Below are 21,923 nucleotides of genomic sequence, written 5' to 3'. Positions count from 1 at the left end.
GTCCATGTGTTCTCTGCTTTTAGCAGGTTTTGCAATGGTTTGGTAAGGGTTATCCGATTGGGACTGAAACATCTTCAATACATGACCATCTCTAGGAAGCTCCATATTTCTGTGACATTTTGGGGGGCAGTTGCTGTCTTGACATCTTGTACCTTCTTTGGGTCAGGGACTACCATGTCAGCTGTGTAGTGGTATCCAAAGAAGCCAAAACTTTGCTTCAAGAACTCACATTTATTCTTGTGTAGGGTCAGCCCACTTTCTTTGACCTGTCCAGGACGGCTCTTGGGCGGTGTTTGTGTTCTTGTACGATGGTGGTGTGAAGGATAGTGTCATCGCTCACATTGAAGAGACCAGGGAGCCATGCCAGTACTTCTTGGATGCACTGCTCAAATGCTTTTGCTGCAATGGAGATCCGGAAGCTGAGGCAAACATGTGCAGAAGGTGGTTATATATCTTGATGCCCTGTGAAATTTCAGCTGGTGGTAACCCAATGGGAGATCAATTTGGGATAATCAATTAGCTCCATTGGTTTCGGCATGTTATCCACTGTCGGGATAGTGCAATGCTGTCTCTTTATGGCTATGTTGGCCAGCCTCAAGTCCACAAATATCTACGCCTCCACAGGTCGCATTTGATGGGCCTGCAAGCCCAGCATGGAAGCCAGTAGTGTGGAAAGGAATGGGAAGCTCTTCTGTATGTGGATACCGCTAATAATAGTGGTCATGAGTAGGCACAGAGTGCCCTGAACTTCAATTGTGCTCTCAATAATGGTGCTCATGATCAGGCATGTTCAGGAACTTCAGTTGTGCCCTGGAATAATGAATAGTGACAAAGGAAATCACACTCAAACTCCCGGGAGACTTCTACAGAACATGCCCATTTTTGGCACAGCTGCTATTTAAAGCCCCGCCCATGTTCAGGAACCTACTTGTAGGCAATAGACTCACCTGAGAACCATCCTATGAGCGCTTCTCGTCCGATTCCCTCCAACCACGCCCTGCACACATCGACCATGGAGAAAACCTAGGAGCACAAGTAGCAATTCAGGCCAACAGATATTACAGGCGGTAAAGCGCTTGCGACATGCACACGAGAAGCTACCTGAGATACTCTCGATACACTGTAGAGTCAGGTCCCTGCAAAACAAAAGACAATAGACTGTGAAAATACTGACAAATAATAATGAGCAAAAATAAGCCATAAGAAATATAAAAGAAGTAGAAAGCAGTATGTTACTCAAGTGCGTTACCGTGGAGGTCACAGTGAAGCTGGGAGATATACATGTGGTCTATTGAACACAGTTTTCGCATGTGTCAGAATAAAGATACAAGACAAAACAGGTGTACCAAGAGACATAGCATTCTATAAGTAATACAATATAGGAGGTTGAGGTATTTTCACGGTGGGTCATATGTGAAGGAAAATGCATCAAGGGATCTCCATAATTTCCTGTTTGTTTTACGCCAGGGAGAGGCATGGAGTGAGATGTTGTCAGCCCCTCTGAGGAAGGTCAACCATTCTTGCCACATCCTAAATGAGACTTCTTTGGAGTTTTTCCACTTAGTGAGTACAATTTTGCAGGCCAAAGGGAGCATAAGATCTAAAAAATAACGATCATTCTAATCTGTGATCCTTGGGTCAAGAAAACCTAACAAACTATAGGAAAATTCCCAATGGGGGGGTCTATATTGAATCTTTTGCTTATACAAATGTAACTTTTATCCCAGTATGTTTTAAGGATAGGGCAGTGGAAGAGCATGTGCAAGGTTGCCAACATGAGTATTACAATTCCAGCATGTAGGACTCTGGCTGAGGTTAAGTTTAAAGATCCTCTCGGGGGTCCAGTATGTCCTGTTTATTAGCATAAGTTTTGTTTGGGATAGTATTGGTAACATTTTGTTAGAGAAGGGAGTGATATGTATCTTGTCCCAGTTGAAAGGGATTTCACTTGAGTTAGGTTCTGATTCCCATTTTACTTCACACTTCGTTTGGCATTTGCTAGGCTTAGGGGATAAGAGTTTGTATATCTTAGAAACAGTGAGTCCCGACTTTAGTAGCTAAAGCATCGTTGAAAGGATCGAAGGCTCGGAAGGTTTTATAGAGCGTAGCGTGAGGAGTGATTTTAGTTTTAGGAATTTATAAAAATCTAGGGAGTTCAGTGTGTGTCGGATCTGGAGCTTGAAGAAAGGCAAGGGGAAATTCCCTGCAAAAAGGTATTTGACTAAATTTATGCCATTTTTAGGTCTCGTCTGAGACAGCGCTTTAGCGCTGCTCTGGCGAGACTTATAGTAAGCGAGTTTTGGAAGTGCAAACAGTGCTTTTCAGGCCTCCAAATACAGTGCATGTGCGCCGGCCGCGCGCACCATTTGGCAGCCTGAAAAGCACTGCCTGATCACTTCGTGGCCCCTTTGATGTCCTCAGTGAGCCGCGCGGCCACTGAGGACATCAAAGTGCACACCATTTGCACTGTGCCCGCCCCCACTCCCCCCTCCCACTCCCTCCTCGTCAACTTCAGTGCGCGCTTGTTTGTTTTGCAATCAGAGTTTTCAACTATGAAAACGATACTGACAAATTTACTACTAGCATTAGCAAAACGTGTCTGAGGATTCTGATGTCGGTCAAAAAATATCTAGCCATTTAAACCCGTAAGAAAACATTTTCAATGCTGGATTCGTGCGTCAATAATAGACATTGAAATCCCAGGTTTCACAGCATTATAGCTTTCAAGTGTACGGAGAAAATGCAAATGGAAAACACAGGGTTGCTGCCTGGGCCTGCCAGGCGACCAGGCCTCACCCTTATCATTCCACAGCCGAGGGCAGATGGAGTGTGATTGCCATTTGCAGCACAATCCTGTAAATGTACAAATTCATAGCTCAGCCTATGCGTTACCAGAGCATTGCATGATGGGGAAACAAATATCCCCGTGTCGAGGTGGGCAATTAAATATGCATGCCCTGTTGTCGATATTGATTGAGGTGGGACATGTCTGTCTCGTGCATAAATCACTGATTCCTCCTTTATATCGTTTATTGATTGGCATCTTTCTTACAAGAACGAGGCTGAAATGAGCTCAGACACGTTACTCACCCTCCATCTCCGTATCGAAGGATTCATCATTCAAAAGCAGGCAGAAACTGGTGGGAGGATGTGGCCTAACCGCTAGAGCGGTCGACCTCGATGTAAGGGAACCGGGCTCGAGTCTCAGCAGCGACACTCAACATGCTGTGATTCGGGGCAAATCACTTAATCTCCCCGTGCCTAACAAAAAACAAGCATTTTTTCTCTTCTCGTAGCTGTTTGTTTGCCACGGTACTGCTTCTAATTACAGGGTAGGTAGGGCTGGCTGCTGTGTGTGTGTGGGGGTGGGTGGGTGGTGTTGCTATGGTTGCCCGGATACCCAGGGAAGGAGCACAAGTCCCGTGCCCACCTACGCTATTCCTCGCATTGCCTACCTGCCTCAGATGTTTACAAGAGGTAACAATGGAAGCTTTCCACTCTGCCTATCCATGCCAGCTTTTCTCACTACCCACCACTGGTGACTGCTCGCGCGTCTAATTCGTGCCAAAGCCTCCCGTACTTCACTAATGCTAACTTGAATTCAATGCCCATTCGTTCGTTGGCCTCTCCGCAGTCAGCGTTTGTAAACAGGTGCAATTTGTTATTGTTTTTAGGTCTCTCCTGGCGCAAAATTAAACACGCGCCACCATTCCCAAAGCCCCTGTCCCGGCTGCGCACGTCGCCCTGACTCTAAAAGCAGACGAGGAATTAAGACCTTAAAAACAGTAATGCTAATTACAACCCCCGGTTTATTCATCTATCAAAAGAGGTAAACATTTGTTGCAAGCGCTATTTCCGGAGTTCCTTTTAACCCAGAATATCCTGCTTTTCTTGAACATACCGGACCGGTCTCAGGTCTGCATCTAGCAGCAATTGGAAATGTGTTCTGTCCTCTGCGATAGTCCATGTGTTTGGTGTATATGAACAGTAAAATAGAGCCCGAGCAACAATCCGGGTCCGACTGCGACAGAAAATGGGTCCGGTCATTGGCTTCTTTTGATTTCATGGTGCTCCTCTGCAAATAAGAACTATGGGTAAATGGCGCTTGCACGTACAGTTGTTGCCTCTGACTCGCTTCATTGGCAGTTTTTAAGCAGACAAGGCCAGTGCGCATGCAAGAGGAATATGCACTGATGTTACTCACGCTATAACATTCTGCATCACAAGCAGTCAGTGCTTGCATGGCTGACAATCCCCTTAAACTTAAAAATAGCTGACAGCGCAATAAAAAAAGCATTTGCAATGCAATAGTTTTTGCTGATTCCTAGTAGCCCCTTGGGTGCCTCTCGTCGTTTCAGCCCCCCCCCACTCCCAGTCTCGGAGCGCGCATTTCCTGTTCTCGGCCACTCACTCACACCTTAAACCTGAAATCTGTCTTCCTAACCCTCGCTCCAAATGATACTTTTGTAATTTTGCAGAGTGCTGTTGCATAAGGAGCCCTGGCTGTCAATGGGGTAATGTGGTGTTTATTGCACTTGGAAGCAGGCTTTGATCAGAAGCGTGGTGGTGTTAAACGTTGTGAACTCCCCCATCCCTCCTCAAGGCTGCTTGCCTAGAAACTGTTGTGGGGGAAGGGGGCAGACTGCTGCAGTGAGCATTTGTCCTCTTGAGTGTCCAACTGCTCATCCCAGTGTCCCAACTATCTCCCTCTCTCCCTGCGGAGCCTTTCATGTGGACGCTGTGCTTTCACTTTTACTTCAGATGCTATGCTTAAATTGTTCTTTCCCTAATTTCATGGTATCTATATATTCCCTTTATTTTCTTCTCGAGCCAGCAGATTATCTACCATAGGGAAGCATGCTTGTTTTTAATCTGAAATACCCAACTTTATTTCGCTGCACGGGATGCCACTTCTGATTGCCTTGGTTTCAATGATAGATTGTTTACTGTGTAAAAGCACACATTTAGTTATTCTTTCCCCATCTTTCAAGCAATTTGTTAAGGTTGCAAGCAGCATAGGCTGTAACTGCTCGTACGACATGATTCTTCAGTAGAATTTCACATAAAAATCGTCCATATTAATTTTTAACACTGCTTTTTTGTTTTTGTGTACTTTCTCAGTCAGGGGTCATCGGGCAGCTGCAGAGCTTGTTTTAGTGTTTCTGCTTACATTTACTGTCTAAAGTATGCACTGATAAGGGTAGAAGTACAGGAATATGGCGATTTCTTCCCTAATATACATCACTGTTCTATTCTAATCCCATTTGAAGTAATCCTGTAAAATCCTACCTATGAATCTTCTGAAAACACGCCACTTAGCGATACTTTACTCTGTAAAGTTTACAGACTGTAATTTTGCTTTAGCTTTAATATATCACTCCAACACAGCTTCTTTCTTTTTTCTGGTCCGATGTCCCATGAAAAATAACTATGTGACCAATCACGCGTGCACTCACGCGGTGCCAGTCAGTGGTGCGTGCAGGCCCTGTGGGGGAACTAGCAGATTGTTGGGCAGGCTGGTTGATGCCTCTCAAAGGCCTGCAGGGCTCGCAGTTGCTTGAGTTTAAGCTATTGGTATTGTAAATGACAATGCCCTTTATTTAAGTTTTTAAAACAAAAATAAAAGGCATTGTTATTTGCAATGGTAATAGCTCAAGCTTGCGTAAATGCAATAGGTCTCCCATTTACAAAAGTTTAAGCTATTGGCATTGTTCATGACAATGCCTTTTTTATCTATTTTATAAAACAAACACATAAATAAATGCCATTATCATTTAAAATGCCAATAGCTAGTGTTGCATTATTATTAGCAATGCCAACTGCTCACACTTTTATAATGCGAGACCTATTGCATTGCAAATGCTTGTTTGACCATTGTTCCCAAAAGAGCGACCTTCCTTCGATCTTCAGACTCGGGTTGCGCCAGAGAGAGGTCAAGTTGGATTTGTTAATTTTTACCGCGAACATATGATCCAGTCGTAACAGGTCTCTTTTAGTGTTTAGCATAATATATTTTGAGTGGGGAATGGAAGATATATCCATAGTGTGAAGAGCAGGTAAAGGGATGTTGTTGATGATTTATCTTTCTATATCCAACCAGACCGGGACATAGTCGGCGTGGGGAAGTAGCCAGTTGGATCCTTGTTTACAAAGATACGCGGTTTGATAGTTCGTAACGTTCGGAAGGCCCAGACCACCTTTTTCTTTGGTTAATTGAAGTTTTTTTATGGATATTCTGGGTCTCTTTCCTTGCCAGAGGAACATATTAAAAAGCTTGTAGATCCTGTTCAGGAAGTCATTTGAGAGCGTCATCGGTAGCATGCTGGCTAGATAGTTAAAAAGTGGAGTAATCATCATTTTTAATGTCTCAGCTCTTCCCCACCAGGATAAAAATGTAGGGGACCAACCATCTAATAATGAAGAGATTTTCTTGATGAGAAAATTTTCATTGGTCTGTAGGGTGGTAATCAGATGTCTCGTGAAGTCTAAACCTAGGTATTTGAAGCTATTAGGGTGCCATAAAAGACCCGAGTTACTGATTATTTCCTTATCGCCAAGGTTATTCAGGAGTTTTACTTCAGTCTTGTCCTTATGCAACATATAACCAGACATTGCAGCAAATTCTTCCATTGAGGTCATGAGTGCCGTAATAGCGGCTGACACATTTTCTGCAACAACTAACAGGTCGTTAGCGTAAGCTGTTATTTTGACCGTGCAGTTATTAAAATGAACTCCTGTAATCTTATTATTGTTCCTAAGTTGATAGAGGAAAGACTCAATGCTAAAAGGAAAAGAGAGAGGGGAAAGAGGACAACCTTGCCTTATTCCCTGTTCTAGTTTAGAAGAAGAAGAGAGGCATCCTCCTGCTCTAACCCTGGCGGAGGGGTTAAAATATAGAGCCATTACCATACGAGTAAAATTCTCACCCATATTAAATTTATCATGTGTTGTTTTTAAGTAGGCCCAGTCAACTTTGTTGACACCTTCTTGGCATCCAAAGTGACTGCCACTGTTGGAGAATCGGTTAGTTCGGCTTCCTCTAGAATGTGAGATAGAGTACGAGTATTATCACTAGAGAGTCTGTTCTTTGAAAATCCAACTTGTGAGGGATGGATGAGTTTGGGTAAAAAATGTTGGAGGCGTTTAGCAAGGATCATTGCATAGATTTTGCAGCCTATATTAATTAGTGATATAGGCCTATCGTTTTTAGGGAATGTTGGGTCCTTCCCCTCTTTTGGGATCACTGCTATTATAGCCTATGCCAGTGCCCCAGTAATTTGACCAGAACCGCTGAATTCATTGAACATGTTTAGCAGTGGTGTGGAAATGTGGATTTTCCTGATCAGTTATGTCCCCTATCTTGGACCCCAACGGTTCTATATGCATGTTACAAGTACATGTATGTTCCCTCCAGTTCCAGTTTCTAAGACGCAAACATATGTGTGTCTACCGTCGACATGTTCTCTGTCAGATCCGCCATCAATGGGCTGGATATTCGATTCCTAAGCATGAAAGGCCACCGACTTTATATGGCTAAGTTACTCCATTTTTACAGTTCAGGCAAGTAGGCCCGATTCTGTCCTCAAAGCCTTTCCCTGCTCTCTGTCTCTGACAGCTTCAGCTTGAGCTCGCATCTGTATCCATGAACTTTGTCCTACTCCCTGTGCAGCTAACGGTGCCTGCCTCGGCCAGTTTTCGCCTGCCTGCCAAGAAGCTGTATTTCACCTTCGAATTATCTATTTTGCTCTTCAGCCGATGCATTCCTGTCTAGTGATTTAGGTAAACATTTCCTTTAGCTCACAAGCAAAGGACTCAGCCTTTCCGTCCTCCTGCAAGTGATTCATAGCCCTGCTGCCATGGAAAGTTTTCTGCCCCTCGCATCTCATATAGACACTTAGACGCTTGTACACGCACACAGTCAGTATAGACTAGATTCTGTCCGAGAGTCCTTCCTTGTGGATAACATAGTTCTTTAAACATAGGATGTTAGATATGATTTGGGATTAGGTTGACTTGACCCCCCAGACTTCTCGTCTCCACATGTAGAGCTAAATGTCAAGTCCCTTCACCCCTAGTTGCACGTCACTCACACGTCATGCTGCTGCGCGCGCATCTATGCCAAGTATTATCTTATAGATCCACCTATGTCTGATAATCCTAACCAATCATGTTTCTTTTATTCCTTATTACGCCTAGTTTCGATTACGTACCCGTTATGTCACTTTTCTTATCAAATGTTACGCCTTCTACATTCGTTTCATTGTAATGTACTTATTATAAAAATGCATGTCTGTCAATAAAGTATTGTACTTCACTTCCTGAACCCTCGTGGTGACGGAACCTGAAGGCCGCGACTCGAGTCGGCCATTTTGAGTGGAATAAAGCCCATTTAGAAAACCTCTTATACCACGGATTCTGCCTCTTGTTATTTTGAGCTATTTTACTTTATTTTAAGATTCTGTATGAAATTCAGTCCGGTAAAGAAGATTTTATTTACCACATAATGGCGCCCGAACAGGGACACTTTCTCATCTCACGCGCCGGCGGTGCGTTGCAGGCCCGGTCTCCTGCCATAGCTGGACGGACCATAAACGCGTACCAGCAGGATTTCCTGTAAGCTCCCTCCGGTCAAGCGGGGGCGACTGAGGCTGCGATCAACCCAGACGAGGCGGTGAGAAGTGCGAAGTATCCCGACCAGAGCCTAGCTGAGAGAGCAAGATCCGAGGTATACAGAGGCCCACCAGGTTTCTCGAAATCCCGATGTCCAGAGGGTCCGCTGTCCGCAGTCATCGAGTCCTGTCCATTCTCTGAGGCCTTCCGTTTCAAGGAGCTACTCGGTGAGTACCATCGCCGGGGAGGCGTGTTGACGCGCACATAGGTTGTGCCGGTCAAGACGGATTTGGGTACACAAATCCGGTCTGCACTGTTTAGCAGTGTATATGTACTGTTTAGCAGTATATCAAGTATTCCGAAGTATTCAGTTACTGTCAAGAATTCAGCGTGGTGATTAGTTAGGCAGACTGTCATCATTGTCGGTCATTGTTAAATGTTTAATGTTTAATGTTTTCAGAAATGTCTTGCATATTGTGGTATGAATGATTGTTCATTGTACACTGTTCATTATTGGGGTTTTTTTCGTATTAAGTAAGTTCAAGAGTAAGTATCAGATCAGTTGTCAATATGCCGCTCTTCTCGAAGTTAAGACAGATTACTACCAGAAAAGGGGTGCTTGAAGAAGCAGTTCCTATTCCTCCTAGGGACACTCCAGGGCATTTTATGTACCATAAGCATGGCTTAGATGCCATATTGTTTCTTGATCTATGGGTAGATTATACCAAGGGATTGCCGGAAAGTCAAAGGTGGCCCGTAGCGGGAACCTGGGATGCAGAGTGCATCATGAAAGTGGAGGAAGAGTTATGGAAAAGAAAGGTCAGACAGTCACAGAAAGACGCTGTTGAGTTATGGCGTAAAGAATCTCATAGACGTACAGAAAAAGCACGTAGACAAGAAGAGAGGAGTAAAGAAAGTTCAAATAAAGCTCAAGAAAATCCATTAATTGAGGAAGGTATCCGAGTGAAATCAGAACAAGTAAATAGACAAAGAAATGCTCTTATGAATGGTATGTATCCCCTCCTAGCCGAAGGACTACCTAAGGCTGCTCCAGAGATGCCAAAAGACTTGCCACCCCCATTATTTCCAATTAAGGTACATCCTAAAGGGCATCCCAGAACCGCAGAAGATGTTTTTCTTTCCTCATATCTAGACGACGCAGCTCCCGAGTATGCTAACGCCACACCACATAGACCGTCTGGCGGAGGGGTTCAACGTCAGGATCAGGTATCTGTCCCCGTGCAACAGCAAGTCCCGATACAAGCTTCGGCAAGCACATCTGTTTCCGCATCTGTCTCCGCAGTCGATCCTACAGGGGTATCGACACCCATAGTTGCTGTGTCACGTTCAACGAATCCATTCACACCCGACGCCCCAGATGGGGCCACGGGAGGTGCTAGCAGTACCTTTACACCACCCAGAATAAATAAACTTGTTTTTCAAGAGTCAGCGCATTCACGTACACCTAAATTCGTAAGTGAACGTACGCTTAAGGAACTCCTTGTAAATTGTAGATATGACCCAGTGGCTGGTAAAGAGGACGAAATGGTCCTGGCATCATTACGTATCAGGCGAGCCGCAGAGTATTTAGCGAGGTTACCAGGGATGATTACGCATCTAGATAACATATATCATTTTGTTCAAACAGGACGAGATCCAGGATGTATTAACAGAGCTATGGAATTCCAGAAAGTAGAGATACAGGGGGAACTGTTACGTTTCCTCATAAACTGTGTGATCAGAAATCAAGACCGCCCGGGGGTAGACCCGAATGCAATGCTTATTCTTACAAGATGGAGTCAGAATATATCAGAAGGGAGACACGATAAGCAAAATTGTATAATAGCCATGTGCCGAAAAATCCGTAAAGAAATAGAGCGTATTCATGAAGAAAGATTGGGAACAGACGAGTTTGAGCAAGATGAAGTGTCCGAATCAGGGAATTCCGCAAGACAGTCAGAGACCATAGCCTATGTAGGCAGAGGAGGGTCCTGTGATAATGCTAGATGTTTTTCTGATCCCATACACTCAGTATGCCCAAATAATAGCAGAACGTATCCGACGCCTATAATAAATCTGAAGTCTCCTGAACATTCGTTTCAAGCCGCAGATAAAATACTACGAGAACGAAGGGGTTACCACCTCCTCGATTCCATGGATGAGCAAGAATTAGCCAGATCAGCCGTTCACTGGATTGACAGTCCTGAAAAATACGGTGATGAGACCGTAGCACACACGTTTTTTAATCTCAGTGCAGATGAACAACGTTTAGCTGGAATATATATGATTCAGCAACTCCTCATATTATATAAGAGCCAACATGCTGACCCTGGTCCTTTACCTGATATATTAACGGAACTACTCACGAACAGATGGAGAGGTTCTAGTAACAAGCTAATTAAAGAGATATTAGTGTCACGTAAGCAGTATGTCCTTTTTGTAAGTCCGGATTCTCTCTCGCTGCCCCGCAGAGAAAGAGCGCCGTACTATATGGATAGACAAAATCCTTTACGAGAAGTGCACCCAATAAAAGGCGAAGACAATGAGTTTCACCGTGTATTTGTTTACACACCCATATCAAAAATGGAATTATTGGAAATGAAGAAAGTAGTACCTAGTCATGACAAAGACCCAGCGGGTTTCCACCGAGAAATTAAAGACATGTTACTAATGGGAGAGTACACCTTTCCTGATATTATGACGATATTAAAGGTGCTTTTGCCTGCTGGCATTTATGAAAAACTGAAAGAAAAAGAGTGGGAAGTGGGAGACCAAAAGATAGACTGGACAGCATTAGCAGAGGAAGAAAGGGGCCGAACTGCAGGTTCAGGGCTCGGGGATAAAGTTAAACTGTTACCAGGTTTACTAGTACAGGTACTGCCACGTTTATTAACTACAAAAAAGGAAGATTGGGGTGCAATCACAGCCTGCAAACAAAAGCAAGATGAAGACACAAGCGATTATTATGCTCGATTTGAAAAATGTTTTGGTATAAATAGTGGTATAAAAGCAAGTAGTGACTCATATCCACATTTATTTGTGACAAAATTAGTGGAAAATGCATTGCCTCCAGTAAAGAATAGAATATTGAAATTCGAGAGTACCTGGCAAAGTAACACTCCGTCGCAAATGCTACAAATGTTACAGTATCATCACAATAGAATTAGGGATGAACAAGAACACGAGCATAGACGCATGAAGGATACAAAAATGAAAATGCTAGTTTCTCAGACAGTACCAGCAGATGGTCACAAAAAGGGTGTGACACATTCTGGTGATTCTGCAGTTCCTGTAAAAGGAACCTGCAATTACTGTAAACAACTAGGCCATTATGTACACGATTGTCCAGTCCTGAAACGTAATATAGCTACAGGTATTGCAAAGGAGAGACCACGATTAGTTAGACAAGATCAGAATGAACAAGGAGCTATGCAGCATGGACAGTCCATGCCAGTTCAACAACAGTCCATGCCAGCCTCACAGCAACCCATACAGTTTGTGCCAGCTGCACCACCGTTGCCTGCTACTGCCACACAAACCACCACACGACAAATGTATCAGACTGCACAGTATGAATACCCTGAGTATCAGCGTTACGCATGAACCAGCCTAGAGAGGGAAGTTGACTTACCGCTTATCGAGATTCCTGTAGATCAAGAAGGACCTTATGTACATAGTGAATTATTAGGTCAAGATAGAAAATTCTTACTGGATACAGGGGCAAGTCGAACAACCATAAAACGTAGTGAAGTTCCAGGGGCACCCCTCTCAGGCTCTCAAAATGTTTCCCTTGGTTTTTCAGGAAAACCTATTGTTAATGAAGTATCACAGCCTCTACCACTTACGATAGGACCTTTGACACGAACTACAGATTTATTGCTTACTAAATCATGCCCAGAAAATCTGTTAGGAATTAAAACTCTGAAAGCACTAGGAGCCATAATATGTTGTTCTCCGGAAGGAGTAAGGTTGTTTTTGCGTGATTTTAAAGGTCACTATGTGTCTAGAGACATGGATCCCCGACTACAGACTTTACCAGTACATCTATGGGCACAAGGCCCTACGGATGTTGGCTGCATGAACATTACACCCTATCGAGTCACACTGAAAGCAGGAGTGGTACTACCACGAATGCGACAATACAAGTTACCGCATGATGCTGTAGTGGCTTTGCTGAAAATCATTGATGAGCTGATTGCCCAGGGAGTAGTTGTAGAAACAGACTCCAATGTATGTAATTCACCGATAATTCCGATTCTTAAACGAACTGATCCTACTGCCCCACCAGTGTACCGATTGGTTATTGATTTGCGTGAACTAAACAAGTGTATTGTACCACAATTCCCTGTGGTCCCTGATATATCATCATTGTTGACAGCAATTGATTCCGAAGCAACATTCTTTACTGTAATCGATCTCAAGAATGCCTTTTTCAGCGTCCCAATAGATCCGGAAAGCCAATACTTGTTCGGATTCAGTTTAAATGGGCGCAGCTTTAAATTCTCACGCGCTCCCCAAGGATTCACAGAAAGCCCCAGCATCTACAGCCAAGCACTGAAACGAGAACTTGACAGTATCCACATGCCAGTCAATACTGCACTGCTTCAATATGTCGATGATCTGCTGATCACCGCGAGAAGCGGACCTGAATGTGAAAAGGCTTCTCTGACAGTTTTACATTTTCTAGCCGACAAGGGGCACAAGGTGTCTCCTTCTAAGCTGCAATTCTGTGTCCAGCGAGTTATTTATCTTGGTCACTCGCTGTCCAAGGAGGGAAGGCAGCTTACACCAGATCGCATCCAGTTAATTGCTAACATGTCAATACCCCAGACACAAAAGGAGGTGCGGGCTTTCATAGGCCTCACTTCATATTGTAGGCAGTGGATCCCTCAGTACGCATTTCTAGCAAAACCACTCATTCAGTTAACCACACAGGAGGCAGCCACATCGACTGTTCTCCCTTGGACTCAGGAACATACACAAGCTTTTGAAAGCCTAAAGGAAGCTTTATGTCAAGCACCTGTTTTAGCAACACCATGTTATAGCAAACATTTTACACTCTTTGTCACAGAACGCGAAGGTACTGCCTTGTCAGTACTCACTCAGGATCAAGCAGGATCACGCAAGCCATGTGCTTATTTTTCCAGTACATTAGATCCCGTAGCTCAGGCTTTGCCTGCATGTCTGAAATCAGTGGCAGCGACAGCTTTAGCAATCAGACAAAGCGATGCCATAGTATTAGGACACCCATTGACAGTACAAGTACCACATGCAGTAGAGGTTCTTGTGAACCGAACACAAACACAACACTTGACCATAGCAAGACTTACCGGTTATGAACTGACATTGTTTCAACCACACATAGAGATCCGACGGTGTAATACATTGAATCCTGCTACACTATTACCTGTAATTGGAACAGACCCACTAGCTCATGATTGTGTTGAAATCATTGAAATAAAGACGAAACCTAGACAAGACTTGACAGACGTTCCATTGTTAGATCCAGACCTGACGTTGTATGTAGACGGATCGTGCATGAGAACAAGTACAGGAGATTTAGTGGCCGCGTATGCAGTCACAACAGACACTGAAGTTATTGAGACAAATTGTATAGATACTTTGTCAGCCCAAGCAGCAGAACTTATTGCTCTAACACAAGCCTGTATTCAAGCCACAAATAAGAAAGTTAATATATACACTGACTCACGTTATGCATTCGGAGTTGTACACGACTTCGGCGTGCTGTGGCGAGAGAGAGGTTATTTAACCTCCCATGGTGCCCACATTCAGCACGGACCCCTCATTCATGCTTTATTAGACGCAATACATCTACCCACTGCTATATCGATTATGAAATGTAAGGCACACACGAAGGTTACTGATACCATTTCTCAAGGCAATGATTTAGCTGACAGAACAGCTAAACAGACTGCTCAGAATCGCACATTAGACATGACAAAGCCAATAGTTCAGACACCAACACAGTGTATGACAATTAAGGATCCCGCACTTGACGTAATTGACATACAGACACATGCCACAGCAGAAGAAATAAAGAAGTGGACTGAACTAGGAGGGATCCAGACAGATCAAGGATGGATGACGAAGGAGAAATCTGTATGGTTTCTCCCTGATTCCATGGTTCAAGCCATTATAGCTACAGTTCACAGTCCAGCACATTTAGGAGAGAAGGCTATGCTAGACAGCATTCAGCACATTTGGTTCAACAAACATTTACGAGCAGCAGCTAAACAAAAAGTTCGTACCTGTATGATATGTTGTCAGTTTAATCCAGGAAAGAGTGTTTCCGTAGAGCAGGGTGGATTTCAGCCTCCTGACCATCCTTTTGAAGTCCTCCAGATGGATTATATTCAGATGGAACGTTGTCGAGGATTCAAATATGTTCTCGTAGTTGTCTGCGCTCTCTCCCGTTGGACAGAGGCGTATCCCGTATCAGATTACACTGCCCCGACTACTGCCAAGCAGCTAGTTCGAGAATTCTTCCCACGGTACGGTTTACCACGTGTTGTATATTCAGATAACGGCCAGCCTTTCTCATCCGAATTAATGAAACATGTCTCACTTTTGTTGGGATATCAGTGGAAATTCCACTGTGTCCGACACCCCGAGGCAGCAGGTCTCGTGGAACGACATAATCAACTTTTAAAAATCAGATTGTCTAAAATATGTCAGGAAAAAGGTGTGGACTGGATAGTAGCCTTACCAGTTGCGCTATTTTACATGAGGATGGTAGCACACTCTCGAACAGGGCTATCCCCTTATGAGGTGATCTTTGGTAGACCACCGAATATGTGGGGGACGCCTATACCCCGTAAAATAACTGATGTTGACTGTAATATGCTGACAGATTACCTGGCTTCCTTGATGTCTGCACTACAATCTTGTCGTTCACAGGTAGTCGCAGCTTTTCCCGACAACACCGAGGTGAAACCTCATGACGTAATTCCCGGCGATTATGTTCTCGTCAGGAATTTCGATCGGAAAACCCAACTGGAGCCAAGGTGGAGGCTTCCTAAGTTGGTCCTGCTGACGACCAGAACAGCTGTGAAGATCGAAGGGAGAAAAGGCTGGGTGCATTCCAGCCATATCAAGAAATTTCATGGACTTCCTCCTGACACAAACAGTACTCCCCGTGTGTCTTCCCCCATTGACTCAAAGCTACCTTTGGCTGAGGCCAGTAGCACCGAACTCTATAAGCAGAAACTCAGGTCCAGATCCAAACTGTCGGACCAGCGATTTGTGGTCTGTGTGCCACATCATGCATTCCATATCACAGTTCTCGTTCAAAATACCGGAAGAAGAAGGAAGAAGAAATGATGCTCCATGAGCAAATCGATGGAATGATGAAGATTGATATCTCTTGAAGGGCAAGTAGGGGACAAGGAGGGAATGTGGAAATGTGGATTTTCCTGATCAGTTATGTCCCCTATCTTGGACCCCAACGGTTCTATATGCATGTTACAAGTACATGTATGTTCCCTCCAGTTCCAGTTTCTAAGACGCAAACATATGTGTGTCTACCGTCGACATGTTCTCTGTCAGATCCGCCATCAATGGGCTGGATATTCGATTCCTAAGCATGAAAGGCCACCGACTTTATATGGCTAAGTTACTCCATTTTTACAGTTCAGGCAAGTAGGCCCGATTCTGTCCTCAAAGCCTTTCCCTGCTCTCTGTCTCTGACAGCTTCAGCTTGAGCTCGCATCTGTATCCATGAACTTTGTCCTACTCCCTGTGCAGCTAACGGTGCCTGCCTCGGCCAGTTTTCGCCTGCCTGCCAAGAAGCTGTATTTCACCTTCGAATTATCTATTTTGCTCTTCAGCCGATGCATTCCTGTCTAGTGATTTAGGTAAACATTTCCTTTAGCTCACAAGCAAAGGACTCAGCCTTTCCGTCCTCCTGCAAGTGATTCATAGCCCTGCTGCCATGGAAAGTTTTCTGCCCCTCGCATCTCATATAGACACTTAGACGCTTGTACACGCACACAGTCAGTATAGACTAGATTCTGTCCGAGAGTCCTTCCTTGTGGATAACATAGTTCTTTAAACATAGGATGTTAGATATGATTTGGGATTAGGTTGACTTGACCCCCCAGACTTCTCGTCTCCACATGTAGAGCTAAATGTCAAGTCCCTTCACCCCTAGTTGCACGTCACTCACACGTCATGCTGCTGCGCGCGCATCTATGCCAAGTATTATCTTATAGATCCACCTATGTCTGATAATCCTAACCAATCATGTTTCTTTTATTCCTTATTACGCCTAGTTTCGATTACGTACCCGTTATGTCACTTTTCTTATCAAATGTTACGCCTTCTACATTCGTTTCATTGTAATGTACTTATTATAAAAATGCATGTCTGTCAATAAAGTATTGTACTTCACTTCCTGAACCCTCGTGGTGACGGAACCTGAAGGCCGCGACTCGAGTCGGCCATTTTGAGTGGAATAAAGCCCATTTAGAAAACCTCTTATACCACGGATTCTGCCTCTTGTTATTTTGAGCTATTTTACTTTATTTTAAGATTCCGTATGAAATTCAGTCCGGTAAAGAAGATTTTATTTACCACAGTGGGAGAATCAGCGTAGAGGAAAAGCAATTTAGCGTTAAACCCGTCAGGGCCGGGCGCCTTCCCAATTCTAAGGGCTTTTATCGAGTTATCAATTTCGGTAATGGGTATTGGGCTATTAATTTAATGTTTTTCTTGTTCTGATAGGGCAGGTAGGATGCATTTGTTTAGATATTCTTGGGTTTTTGTGGTGTTCAGATCCTGATTCTTGCTATATAGAGTGCTGTAGAAGCTCGTAAAAACTTCTGCTATTTTAACAGGGTCAGAATGGGCTATTCCTGTATGGTCCGTTAGATTTTTAATCGTATTTTTCTGTAGTTTGAACTTGAAGTAGGAAGCTAAGCTCTTCCCCGCCTTGTTGGATTCACAAAGCTTAATGCTTTTTTGTTTGTTTATCTATATCCTGGCTCTATCATTCACTAGTTTATTATACTCGTATTTCTTTTTAATTTAGATGTTAATTGTGAACCTGAAGTGATCAATGTTTAGTTTTGAATTGAAAGGCTCTGGTATGCATACTCTTCCTACCAAGAGATGTATGACAAATGCTTTGGTTGATTGTAATCTCAAATGAAATTTACCTACGGTCTTCGTATTGAACGGTATTCAGAGTACAAATCCCACAAAAGAGAGTTGAGACTGAATCAAGTAGGAAACACTGAATACACAGATACTATGATAGTTGCTAGAGGGAGGGTTTAGGAAGTACACACGTTCCTACTGCGTCGTAATAGTATTCCCTTGCACTTCACAGAGACTCACTAAACACCTAACCCAGTGACACCACCAGCAGGAGAATCCTAGGAGAGATGCCATGCATAGGACGGAGGAGGTGCTCAACTACACCATTTCAATGTTCCCATCAGCTTCTGAGGTCTTTCGACTTCTGCTCAAACCTGGAATGGGATTTGTCAGTGGCAGAGTTTTGTTTGCTGCACCGAGTGGTCTATATGTAGTTTTATAGTTATCCCCCTGTCACACTCAATGCCTTCAAAGACTTTGGTGAGTTCTTGCTGCAGGCCATCTTCTGTGTTTGATTGTACTTTGAACATGAAGGTGATGAGGCAAAGGGTTTCTTCTACTCGATATCCAATCCATTAAGAAAACAAGCATTGGCAGTGCCAATAGGTTTCGCCGTATATTGAAGTTTAGTATATAAAAAGTATTAAAGAGCAGTGAAAGTATTAAAGAGCAGTGGTAGCAAAACAGAAAACAAACCCCGACAATGTCAACAGAAAAGGAAAAATAAATGATCTACAGTATTTTTTAATAACACGCAAGGCTTAATATTAGTAAAATAAAATGCTCTGAGGTTTTTTAAATATTATTTTTAAGTTTGACTGTTAGGTATAGTTGTATTAATCACACAAACTGACACAACTTTAATTGGGCCGGGTCCTACCGGTGCTCACCATTGTTAGCTCTAAAAAGCTGGTGCTGAAACAACTGCATATGCACTGCGATTTACTTCCAGCCACACCTTACATGACTCCAGCATCTCTGCCCATGTCCGCTGGCGAAACGGAAAACAAACCTCCTCAACGTCAACAGAAAAGGAAACTAAAAATGCTGTAACATATTTTTTAATAACATCAGCTTTATTTGGCCCGGGTGCTGCCGGTGCTCACCATCGTTAGCTCTAAAAAGTGCATATTCACTACGATTTACTTCCAGCCACACCGTACATGACTCCAGCATCTCTTTCCATGTCCGCTGGCAAAACGGAAAACAAACCCCGACAATGTCAACAGAAAAAGAAACTAAAAATGCTCTAACTTATTTTTTAATGACATCAGTTTTAATTGGCTCGGGTCCTGCCGGTGCTCACAATCGTTAGCTCTAAAAAGCTGGTGCCAAAACAAGTACATACGCACTGCGATTTACTTCCAGCCACACCTAACATGACTCCAGCATCTCTGCCCATGTTCTCTGGCAAAACGGAAAACAAACCCCAACATTGTCAACAGAAAAAGAAACTAAAAATGGTCTAACGTATTTTTTAATAACACCAGCTTTAATTGGCCCGGGACCTGCCGGTGCTTACCATTGTTAGCTCTAAAAAGCTAGTGCCGAAACAACTGGCAGAACGGAAAACAAACCCCAACAACTTCAACAGAAAAGGAAATAAAAACGCTCCACCATATTATTTAATTAATAACACGCAATGTTTAATATTAGTAAAATAAAATGCTCCGTGGTTTTTTAATTTCATTTTTAAGTTTGACTGTTGGAATAAAAGTCATACTGCAGTTACCATAAGGATAATTCATAACAGATGCACGTTAAAACATAAACAAAGGCACAGGGCTTTTTTAGGTCGGAATTGAAGTGAAACTGCAGTTAAGTTAAGGATAATTGCTAACGGATGCACGCTGAAACAGAAACAAAGTCACAGAGCTTTTTTAGGTCAGAATGGAAGTCAAACTGCAGTTACGATAAGGATAATTGCTAACAGATGCACATCTCTGTAAACAGGGGCCATCACACGCTACACAGTGTGATGGCCAAACTAAATACTCACTGAGTGAAATCGCCTGAAGGAGAGAAGGGAGGGACTTTTACAACCCAACACCAATACAAAGGCTACATTTTTGAATGGCACAGTCAACAGCCAATAGAAAGCAGTTAATTTTTTAATACACATAGAATACAATACAGCATGTCTTGCAGACAGCGCAAGCGCTGTCTAGGCTCGACCTTAAAAGGAGCTGTGATCTAGCAAGTGTTGTTTGACACCTTGACACACACTTAATGTGGCAGCTATGTTATACTCAAATCGTTCCAGCAACACGCAGATGCTGTCGCAATGCTAATTTTCAGCCAATCTCCAGCGTCGCAGGTGGCAGCTCATGCACCTTCATTAAGAGGTATTTGAAAGAGAACACACAAGACTTTCTAAGCCTGGACGCTCAGAGCTTCTTTGTCTGTGCATTGCAGCACATAGGCGACTTTTTAAAGGCATGCAGTTAACTTTTGATTGGATTCACACCTCTATCCCTTGAGTGCAATATACATGTGAAGTTGAGCCTCACAGTCAATGTTTTGTTAATTAATAACCCGTATTAGACCAAAAGAGACTCCCTTTTTTAAGTGATATCCATGTGATATTTGGGATTTCACCTGATATCCACTAGATGTTGCAAGAGGCTGACCTTTACACACGCCCCCAAATTTTCCCATTTTCCAGGCTACGCCCGTATGAGCAGCGCCAAGCTTGTTCAGAATTGCATGGTGACATCTTTTGATAACTTCGTCAAAATTGAGGCATCGGGTTTCCAAGATATTGAAAAAACAGTTTGTATATTTATTCATCAAACATGTAGATAAGAGATAATACTTTGTCCTGATTATATAATAAATATAAAGAAGATATGCATGAAGGGTCTCGCACTGGAACATTTGGTAACTATGTATATATGCTTTTAGGATGTCAAGCACAGTCTCTTGTATAGGTGCTGAGGAAACCATAAATAATGATTATCCAAACACGTCAACTATATTTTGGAGGAGTTTTTTAATAAAGGAAGTGATAAGCATACTTTTCTACATGACAAATACTGAGGATTCTCAAAGCAGTGTGGAGCTTCTTGAAGCCACTACCTCCTGATGCTACTTAGGACACTGAAGCTATGTGTAACACCTTTGAATTATCTACACAACGGGTGAAAGACCGGCTAGATTCTGCAATCATATAATTATTTCGTTAGATGATTATGTTTGGTGTAAATTTGTATGAAATATGAGTAAGCTCTTGAAAAAACAAGCATTTGCACTGCAATAGGTCTCGCATTTGCGAAACTTTCAGCTACTGGCATTGTAAATGACAAAGCTTTTATCTATGTGTTGATTTTAAAAACAGATAGATAAAAGGCATTGTCATTTACTCAAAACTCGAATCTCAGAGCACAAAAGCACGATTCGAAACGCTAACCCCAAAAGCAGTCTAGCGGTTCATTGGAACACAGGCAAACATTCCATATCCCAACTTAAATTTCAAGTGATAGAGAAAATGGCCCCGACCCCTGGCAGAAACTTAACCAAAACACTCTTACAGAGGGAGATTTTTTGGATAAGGAGGTTAAACACTCAAGATCCCCATGGGATCAATGACAAAGTGGATTTAGGATGTTTTCTTTAATCCAATGTATTGTGCTTTGTTGAAGACATGTTGACAGATGTCATAAAAATGCTTATGATTACATCACCAGATAGAGCGATTTTTACTGTTTTCATTTATTTTTTTAATTTCACCTTTTTTACACTTTTCCGTTATTTCACTTATACACATTATCTTTTTATTTATTATTTCTGCACAGCGGCGTTTCTGATTCCATTTCGCTAGTTTTTTCAGTGTGTGTAATTCTCTGTTGCGGGGTATTGAGCTTTCCCTTTCTAACATGGCAGGTGCGTAAACATGCGGATCACGTGGTTTAGTCCGTTTTTGTTGCCAGTGGCGCTATTCCCTTATTTGGCAGACGCGGAACTGATTTTTATATCGGCAGAGGAGCTCTTGTCGAGTTTAGCTTGGTTATTGATCGCTCATTCTGAGAAGTTCGGTAATAGGTGAGCGGGAGTTCTCTTATTTAATCCTGAGCAGTTTTCGGTGTTACAGTGTTCATCAACGGGGACGATAATCCGTTCTTTTGATTTTCTTCCAGTAATTCATTCCGTGACTGTGATCCTGTTAGGTAGCACCAGTACACGTGGATTTGTTTCAG

At 43.0% G+C, this 21,923-nt stretch overlaps 1 protein-coding gene across 3 annotated transcripts in view; it reads right to left on the bottom strand.

The window, feature by feature from the left end:
* LOC146855751 (V-set domain-containing T-cell activation inhibitor 1-like) overlaps window positions 1-21,923 on the bottom strand; it is a 116,908-nt gene that overhangs the window by 80,253 nt on the left and 14,732 nt on the right. For 2 of the 3 annotated variants that reach the window (XM_085653667.1, XM_085653668.1), the window contains exons 2-3: window positions 1,102-1,136; window positions 948-1,023 (exon numbers count right to left, since the gene is read on the bottom strand). The gene's annotated coding sequence lies outside the window, so the exon portion shown is untranslated. Of the gene's footprint in view, window positions 1-947; window positions 1,137-21,923 lie in introns of all 3 variants that reach the window. The other variant, XM_085653669.1, reaches the window with a different exon arrangement.

This window comes from Triturus cristatus, chromosome 4_1 (genome assembly GCF_964204655.1).
Source record: "Triturus cristatus chromosome 4_1, aTriCri1.1, whole genome shotgun sequence".
NCBI lineage: Eukaryota > Metazoa > Chordata > Amphibia > Caudata > Salamandridae > Triturus > Triturus cristatus.
This window is presented reverse-complemented; position numbering and strand designations above follow the sequence as displayed.